General features: G+C 35.1%; 1 pseudogene; it reads left to right on the top strand.

Annotated features, from left to right (window-relative positions):
- The first annotated feature begins 1556 nt into the window (after positions 1-1556).
- LOC111148824 overlaps positions 1557-8171 on the top strand; it is a 20141-nt pseudogene continuing 13526 nt past the window's right edge.

The following is an 8171-nucleotide window of genomic DNA, read 5'->3' on the forward strand; positions in this document are numbered from 1 at the left end:
GCGATATAACATTTTTCATGTCTCTCTAATCTCTCATTCTAAAATATTTTATTTTTCCTTCTACCTCCATTTTCACACATAAATAAACACACATGTTCACATGCACATACACATACTACACAGTGATTCACAATTCTTCACACAGTCATCTCCATCATGCAAGATAGGAAAAATTATACTCTTCCTCTCTTCCCAAATTCATCTGCTAATACAAAAGCTTGTGCAGTTTGAATACCTTATAATAACTTCTGGAAAAACTTTCATTTAATAGGGGTAGAAATCTGTCAAATAAATAAATAAATAAACCCTTAAAAAATTTCCATAGTATTGTCTAATCAAATTGATCACCATAGGGAAAAAAATTCTCAAATAGATCATATTGAGTCCTAGACCTGCTCTGAGTTTTGTGTATTACACTTTACCTAATGATATTATCAGCCTTTTGGTTATTGAAGCAGAAATCACATTCCTTCATATCGTTGTATAAAACCATACATCTTTGCTCTAATACATTTTTTAACCACAGATCTAATCAGTAAATATAAATTTCAACTGTGTTTCTAACATTTACTATTATCAGCCCATGTTGAAGGCTATTATGATCCCATGTTTAAGTTATTAATCCACATTTTTAATCATTTCTCCATCTTTTAAACTCTTACATTTGTATGGCAATTTATGCTTAGCTGCCAGAACTGTTTCCTAAAGAAAATATTTGATCTTGTGACTGACTTTCTTTAAAACCTGAGTAAATAATTTTTGCCTAAAAATTAAAATATAAAGTCATTGTATATCATTCAAGACTAACTTAATGTCTCCTATTTCAATCCAACTTTCTTCTATAATGTACTTCCCATGACTTTGTCTGAGCTCCATATCTACTGGAATGCTTTCCAATATTCATGAACTGTTTCCATCCTTCTATTTATTGCGAAATCTGACTTTTTGCCACACTCTGCCTACATCCTACCAGAGCTTTCATCTCACCCCATGTGTTATCTGCCTTACTAAAGTTGTTCCTACTCGTTCCAAACAGGAACAATTGTGTTCTTCCTCTGGAATTCTGAACACCCTGGACTATTTATATGACTCTTGTCAAAATATTCCCCTAGGTATTCAAACATATTTAAGCAAACTAGTTGCTATTCCACATTAGGAAAAAGATGTAGAATATATATGGTTAAAGCCCCTAGCACCTTTGAACATAGGATGGAATGGGTGTTAGTGTGTGTGTGATTCTGTGTGAAATATTAATTTTAGAGTGTCTTTATTTGTTGTTTCTCTCATTGCCAATCCAGAGAATAAATGTGTCTCTATTTCATGTATTTTAAGTTCTAGAAGTTTGGAATAATTTTTCTCAAATATTTTTGTCTGTCTGTTTTATTCTCTCAATAAACATAAAACTTGCATGAAATGATAAACTTTTTCTTTTGAAATTAATTTTTAACTTGTTCTGTGTCTAAACTGCCCTTTAATCTCTGCATTCAGCAGCAACGCAGTGTGACCAGTGCAGAGCAGTGTGTGAAGGTGCTGCTGATATGTCTGAGAAATGGACCATGGCAGTTCTGCTGCTGCAGTTCTGCTCTGGTTGTGAATTCTGTGGGAAGCTTCTGGTGGTAGTCTTGCGACATGAGACACTTAATGTAAAGATCATTCTGGACAGACTCACAGAGAGAGGCCATGAGGTAACAGTGTTGATTCCTTTATATACTCACTTCATCGAATACAAGAAGCCTTCCCTCTTGAACTTCAAGGTTCACCAGACATCAAAACATTATTTGAGAATTCAAATAATAAATTTATAGACTTAGCCCTTAAAGTCTTGCCAAAGTAAACATCCTGGCAGTCAACAATAAAACTGACAGATTACTTTGTTGAAATGATTGAGACAATAAAAGTCCTATGTGAGAGTATAATCTACAATCACACCTTAGGAAACCAACTACAATGCAATGTTTATGGATCCTCTGATGCCCTGTGGAGAGCTGGTGACTGAAATGCTTGCAGTCCCTTTTGTGATCACTTTAAGAGTGATCAGTAGGATCACTTCACCCGTAGGAAGCATGAACGAGAAAGATTGTGGGAAACTTCCACCTCTACCTTGCTATGTGCCTGTTTACATGACAGGACTAACAGACAGAATGACCTTTCTAGAAAGAGTGAAAAATACAATGCTTTCTGTTTTGTTTGACTTCTGGATCCAGGATTATGGCATTCATTTTTGGGAACAGTTTAAGGTGAGGCACTAGATAAAAAAGACTCTGCTTTTTATTTTAAACTTGTTATCAGAAGAAATTTAGAAAGAATTCAGTGAAGTCTAGGTCAATGAAGGGAATACACTATAAAACATGTGTCTTCCATTTTAACTCTACAAGTAATAACAATAAATTGGTTATCAAAAACTAAGTGGGAATGGAGACAAGAAATCTCGTGCCATAGTTACTCTTTACAGTCATCAAATATTTCCCATAAGATACCTTCATACTTGTTAAATTCACACCCAAAGCAAAACAGAACACACAAAATTTATCAATCCTCTGAAAGATGGATGGTTTTTCATATTTGGATGACATATAAGTCCAGTACTAGGAGTTTTCATATTCAAGGAAATTGTAGATATCCTTGGTAAAAAGAAATAGTATAATATTGATTCAAACAGTAAGATAACCTACTTATTGACACAAGTAGTAAACTGAAATATGTCAACATTAACAACAAGATTAACAAAGAGATTTAATTTACCCCAATATGTTCCAGAAATTGCTGATAATTGGGGATGATTATACCCAATCTTGTACCATTTGAATTGGAACAGAATGCTCACAATTTTTGTCACTCTCATAAATTTTAAAGATTTATTTTATTTATTTATTTGACAGAGAGAGATCACAGTAGACAGAGAGGCAGATAGAGAGAGAGAGAGAGGGAAGCAGGCTCCCTGCTGAGCAGGGAGCCCGATGCGGGACTCGATCCCAGGACCCCGAGATCACGACCCGAGCCGAAGGTAGAGTCTTAACCCACTGAGCCACCCAGGTGCCCCTCATAAATTTTAGATAAAATTTCAGAAAGTCCTATTTGGAAAGTTTTACCATGGCTGGCAATTGAAAAGTTTCCTAGAATACTTTATACTTATTGGAGGGAGTCCCACACAGAAAAACCTGAAAAGTATTTAGAAAACTAAAAACCTTTGTTTCTTAGCAGTAAAAGAGAGTAGATTTTTTCTTTACTTCACTGAAATACATTTATTCTACCTGTTTTCATTTCCTTGCCTTTCCTGCTAAAAATGATTTTTCTCTGCAATTTTTCTAAACTCAAGTATGATCTGAATCATTCAACTCAGACAGGCTTTCACTTCAACTATCTTTGAGTAGTATGCACAGATATGAACGAACAAAGTTTCATATTAGAAAATATTATCTAATTCACTGAATATCTAATTGTTTCACAGAACTAATGCCAACGGAGTGCTCTTTGAAAATCCTTAGATTTAGACATGATTTGAATTAAAATGCAGTGATTTGTTATAACTAATTAATTTAATAATCAATACGCATTGCAGGTGCATACTACATGCTAGGCTCTATATAGATTTAGGTTAAAAAGAAAATGCAAGAATCTTGATGTCAAGTCTACCTCCAGAGGTAAATTACAGAGAGAAATATATATAGGTCACTGCCACACTTTGGTAAAATAGGATTGTGAGTAGAGATGTCTGGAAGGACTCAAGTTAATAATGAGAGGACAGAAGCATTATCAAAGAAGAAGAGGAGAAGGGCATTACTTATTAAACAAAATTGTACACTGGCCATACTTCAGGCAATCTCCAAGAATTCTTTAAAATTAAAAACTATCTTACTTGACTCACTGGGTAACTTAAAATAATAGATTCATTTGGTAATAATATATATTGGTAGCTAAAATTTAATAAAAAGTTAATTATATGTTTTATAGAATTATCTATCATGATTATAACCCAACTATATCTGAATAATATAACTAAAGGAAAAGGAATGTAGGTCAACTTCATTTCACTGTTTCATGTCATATTTCATTATGTTTAATATTTTGAATGAGAGTTACAAAATCATTTACAGGCTTTTTTAATACTTAAATTCACTTTCATTCTTTCCTTTCATCCTCGCTCTACTAGTTATTGTGAACCATTGCTTCAAATATAGAATTTTCCTAACTGCTGTGAGTACTACCTTTCTAAATGAAGCCTAAAGTCATATAAACTCACTCACCTGGTGGGGGGTCGGGAGGAATTAAGTGAAACAAGAGAATGATTAATAGAAAATAATTACACAGGGGTTCATAATTAAGGATTTAAGTCACAAGGAAGTAGGCACCTAAAGGGCAAAATCCTATTAACTTAGAAGCTAAGAGATGGAATTTTAGTGTAATTTCTGTCAACTCCAAACAAAGTGTACTTGGGCAAAACTTTATTATCAAATTATAGGCATTGTACTGTCAACCTTGGACAAAATTTCAAGCATTAAAAAGGGATGACTCTAAAATGAGGCTTCTCTCCCTGGCTGTTCTATCACTATCAACTGTGATTAGAGTCCTGAAATGAAAACTATTCTTGTTTCAGGCTCTTTCTCTCAGGTACAAAACACAAATTTTTGATAAATAGAAATGATTGACTGGGTTATTTGCAATTAGTCATTCTTCTGCATAAAAATCTTAAAAATCGTACCCAAAATGTGTTCCCTTCAAAACACATCAGCAAAAGGCATCAGCAAAGTGTGTGATAATTGCACATGTACTTGTGTACCTCACATTCTAAAAAGAGGGCTATCATGAATTGGAATTACTCAGGAAGTTCTTACTAATAAAATAGTGACCCATCAACTGAAGTGATGAGCTATAACTCAGAAGGATAAGTTGGGCTGATATTGATGGTGATCTTACGAGAGGAGTGATCCTGAAATTATAACAGGCAGTTGGGCATGAACAAAATACCTGAGTAGGAAACTAGAAACCATTGACAACTGACATTATTGGATATTACGGAGTGAATCTATTCTCCACTGTTCTCTTGATATTATGGAGTTAATCTATTCTCCACTGTTCAGTTAGAAAGAAAAATAAAAATAAGAGGTAAATTATTTAGTTTGGAGCTCTGGTTTAATCTTTAGTTTAATTCCTTTTTTAAAAAATTAAAATATAATGTATTATTAGTTGCAGAGGTAGAGTTCAGTGATTTTCAGTTGTATATAACACCCACTGTTCATTACATCTTGTGCCATCTTTAAGGCCTGTGACCCAGTAACCCATCCCCCTCACCCCTCTCCCCTCCAGGAACCCCCAGTTTGTTTCCTGGGGTTAAGAATCTCTTATGGTGTGTCTCCTCTGAATTGATCTTGTTTTATTTTCCTCTCCCTTCCTCTACGCTCCTCTGTTTTGTTTGGTAAATTCCACTTATGAGTGAGATCATATGACAATTGTCTTTCTCTGATTGACTTATTTCACTTTGCCTAATACCGTCTAGTTCCACCCATGTCAAGGCAAATGGCAAGATTTCATTTTTTGGTGGATGAGTAATATTCCATTACACACACACACACACACACACACACACACACACACACACACACCACTTCTTCTTTATTTGTCTGTCGATGTACCTCTGGGTTCTTTCCATAGTTTGTTTATTGTGGACATTGCTGACATAAACTTTGGGGTACCCCCTCAGGTCTCTACATTTGTATCCTTGGGGTAAAAACTTAGTAGTGCAATTGCTGGGTATTAGGGTAGCTCTATTTTTCATTTCTTGAGGAAACTCCATGCTGTTTTCCAGAGTGGCTGCATCAGCGTGCATTCCCACCAACAGTTTAAGAGGATTCACCTTTCTCTGCATCCTCACCAACTTCTGTTTTTTCCTGACCTGTTAATTTTAACCATTCTGACTGGTGTGAGGTGGTATCCCATTCTGGTTTTGATTTATATTTCCCTAATGCCAAAGATGTCGAGCATTTTGTTTTTTTCCATGTTGTCTGTTGGCCCTTTGTATGTCTTCTTTGAGAAATGTCTGTTCATGTCTTCTGCCCATTTCTTGACTGGATTATTTGTTTTTTGGGTGTTGAGTTTGATAAATTCCTTATAGATTTGGGGTACTAGACCTCTATCCAATAAAACATTTGCATATATCTTCTCCCATTCTGTTGATTGTCTTTTGGTTTTATCGATTCTTTCCCTTGCTGTGCAAAAGATTTTTATCTTGATGAAATCCCCATAGTTCATTTTTGCCTTTGTTTCCCTTGCCTTTAGAAACATGTATATCAAGAAATTTTTGCAGCTGAAGCCGCAGAGGTTGCTGCTTGTGTTTTTCTCTTTGAGATTGATGGATTACTGACACATGTAGGCTCTTCATCCATCTTGAATTTATTTTGTGTAGGAAAGTGGTCCAGTTTCAGTCTTCTGAATATCAATGTCCAATTTTCACAACATCATTTGTTGAAGAGACTGTCCCTTTTCCATTGGATATTCTTTCCTGCTATGTCAAAGATTAGTGGACCATAGAGTTGACGGTCCATTTCTGGGTTCTCTATTCTATTCCATTGGTTCTATGTGTCTGTTTTTGTGTCAGTACTATATGGTCTTCATGATTATATCTTTGTAATAGAGCATGAAGTCTAGAAATGTGAGGCCTCCACCTTTGGTTTTCCCTTTCAACATTCCTTTGGCTATTCAAGGTCTTTTCTGGTTCCATACAAATTTTAGGATTGTTTGTTCCAGCTCTATGAATAAAATTGATGGTATTTTGATAGGGATTGCATTAAATGTGTAGAGTGGTCTGGGAAGCATAGACATTTTACCAATATTGGTTCTTCCAATCCATGAGCATGGCATGTTTTTCCACTTCTTTGTGTCTTCCTCAATTTCTTTCAGAGTGTTCTATAGTTTTCAGAGTACAGACACTTTCCCCTTTTGGTTAGATTCATTCCTGGGTATCTTATGGTTTCAGGTGCACTCATAAATGGGATCGATTCCTTAATTGCTTTTTCTTCTCTCTTATGGTCTGAATATAGAAATCCAACTGATTTCTGTACATTGATTTTATATCCTGCCACTTTAACCTCTATGAGTTCTAACACTCTTGGGGTGAAGTCTTTGGGGTTTTCCATATAAAGTATCATGTCATCCAGAAAGATGATTTCGTTGATGAGTTCTTCTTTGCCAATTTGAATGCATTTTATTTCTTTTTATTGTCTGATTGCTGAGGGTAGAACTTCTAGTACTATGTTGAACAACAGTGGCGAGAGTGGACATCCCCATAGTTTCCTTTCTTAAGGGGAAAAGCTCTCAGTTTTTTCCCATTGAGAATGATAATCTCTGTGGATTTTTTGTATTTGGCTTTTATGATATTGAAGTATGCTCTTTCTATCCCTATGGTAAGGAGGGTTTTAATCAAGAAAGAATGCTGCACTTTGTCAAATAATTCTTCTGTTTTTTTTTTTTTTTTTTTTTTTTTTTTGGTGGGTGTTGAACCACACTTGTTTCCCCAGGAATAAATCCTACGTGGTTGTGGTGAATAATCCTTTTAAGGTCCTGGTGGATCCTATTGGCTAGTATCTTGGTGAACATTTCGGCAACCATGTTCATCAGGGTTATTGGTCTACAATTGCCTTTTTGGTGGAGTCTTGTCCGGTTTGGGGATCAGGGTAATGCTGGCCTCATAAGAAGAATTGGAAAGTTTTCTTCCATTTCTATTTTTTGAGACATTTTCAGAATAAGAGATATGAATTCTTCTTTAAATGTTTGGTAGATTTCTCTTGGGAAGCCATCTGTCCCTGGACTCTTGTTTCTTGGGAGATTTTTGATTACTGCTTCAATTTCCTTGCTGGTTATGGCTCTGTTCAGATTTTCTATATGTTCCTCTTTCTGTTTTGGTAGTTTATATGTTTCTAGGAATGCATCTGTTTCTTCTACATTGCCTAGTTTGTTGGCATATAGTTGCTCATAGTATGTTCTTATAATTGTCTGCATTTCCTTGGTGTTGGTTGTGATCTCTCCTCTTTTATTCATGATTTTATTAATTTGGGTCATTTTTCTTCTTTTTGATAAGTCTGGATAGGGTTTTATTGATCTTACTAGTTCTCTTAAAAAAACAGCTCTTAGTTTAGTTGATCTGTTCTACTGTTCTTTTGTTTCTATGTCTATTTCCT

Source organism: Enhydra lutris, unplaced genomic scaffold (assembly GCF_002288905.1).
Source record: "Enhydra lutris kenyoni isolate GAN:26980312 unplaced genomic scaffold, ASM228890v2 scaffoldscaffold21, whole genome shotgun sequence".
Lineage (NCBI taxonomy): Eukaryota > Metazoa > Chordata > Mammalia > Carnivora > Mustelidae > Enhydra > Enhydra lutris.